Here is a 1,876-nt window from a genome sequence, read left to right as displayed (position 1 = left end):
TATGTATGTATGTGTAAATATATTGTTTATATGTATAGTAGATTAGAATCGACCCAAAAAAAAATTACAAAAAAACGCTCATTTTACAGAACGCATATTCCGATTTTGGTGTTTGCATGCTCAAATGAAAGCCCTAAGCCCTCTTTGAAAATCATACTAATTGCGAATTTTTATTTGTTGCTTGAACTGTAGAATTTTGACCAATGAATATTTCAGACATGGGATATTTTACTTTTTGATTAATTTATCTCTTTTCCTGCGGTCTATTCTTCTCCATCCCTCTATTTCTTTTTTTTTGTATTTATTTCTCAAAAAAAAAAACAACAATCATCGACAACTTTGCATAATTTTTACTCTCTTCGTAGTGCGTCTTAACTGGTGTAAATAAATTACACTTTAGCTTTTTCTGAAAAATTGTCTGCATTGCGAAGCTTCCGTCCTCACTTTCTTTAAAATATATATTAAATTGTATGTTGAACCCAGTTTTGTGAATAATAAGAAACTTCTACAGCTTTCGGGAGCAAAGCATTATAGCAAAATCTGATCCCACAGTGTGCAAATGTAACACAATTAGCGATGCAGCTATTTTAAATAGCTTTACCAAAGATGTATGGACCTATTTACGTACGAATGTGTTAATGCCACCCGTTGAGGAAAACATAAACAAATCGCTGTTTTGTTTGCAATGCTACGTTTTGAGCAGCTGGGAAACTTTTCAGTTGAAAACTTATTCTATATTTTAAATTCAGTGCTGAATATACTTTTTACTCGTGACCAGGGAACTAAAGTTGCTGGTGAACGTAATCGACAAAATAAGGAGAAAGTGTTGAGAAATTGTGAACATCGAGATGCGATGATTTACAGTTTGGATGAAACTACACTAGGGTCTTTTTTACGCGGTTTGCTTCTATGCGTTTTATTAAACGCGTTTTTTTTTTACAATAACACGGATTATTTTTATGTGATTTGTAGGACTATTTGTACGCGGTATCAAATAAGTTCAGTATAAGTACATATAATCTCACCCCTAAGAAGCGGTTCAATCAACCGCGTAAAAAAGACCCCAGTGTAAAGCAACTTTACATGGCTATACTGTCTACAATCGCATACCAGTCCCATATGGATTCTCATCGTTTTTGAGTTAAATATCAGATTCTATCTATGTCTTGCTCTTCTATCGATTAGAGAAACTAAAAAGTATGTTTTATTTGAAAAAGTCAGAAAAAAAGTGAGGTCAAATTGTCCCATCTTAAAAATAATCGCATATCAGTCCAACCAAATGTTTTTACTGAGTATGGCCATATTTTTTTCTTCGATCCATATAATAAATACTTGGTGCTGTTTTCAAGCTGTTGAAAAATCATCAAATAATTAATTAGGGTGGAACGGGACGTGGTCGCGATCAACTCGAATTTTGCAATCTAATTTTTTCTTGATTTATGAAGACTACGTACATGAAACTTTGATCAATTGTTTTCACAACTGTTGCATGCCTGAAGTGTTGCAATTTAAGTGCTGTTTATTTAGTGGAAGCCGAATTTTTTACGATCAAAATACAGAAGTAAAAAGAACTCTAACCTCAAAATTGTATAGGAAAAGACCACAATCCCGTTTCACCTTAATCCAAGGTTATTTCAAATAAATTCCATACTAAAGTTAATTTTAAGTAGACACTGAAACTGTAACATTTTCTGAAAGTTCGATCCCGAAAGGTTATTGGTTTTGCCAATCAGAGGGATAATAGCCTGGAGCAAAGCTGCTTTATGTAAGGGGTAATTTCCTGTGAATGATCTGCTCACTTCAAATGATCATTCAAGCTCAAATTGTCAAACTCAGAAGAGATCGTTTTAGTTGCTTAGCTAAAAACAGCTTGTAC

The sequence above is a fragment of the Wyeomyia smithii genome, chromosome 2 (assembly GCF_029784165.1).
Source record: "Wyeomyia smithii strain HCP4-BCI-WySm-NY-G18 chromosome 2, ASM2978416v1, whole genome shotgun sequence".
Classification (NCBI taxonomy): domain Eukaryota; kingdom Metazoa; phylum Arthropoda; class Insecta; order Diptera; family Culicidae; genus Wyeomyia; species Wyeomyia smithii.
Note: the sequence above shows the minus strand (reverse complement) of the source record.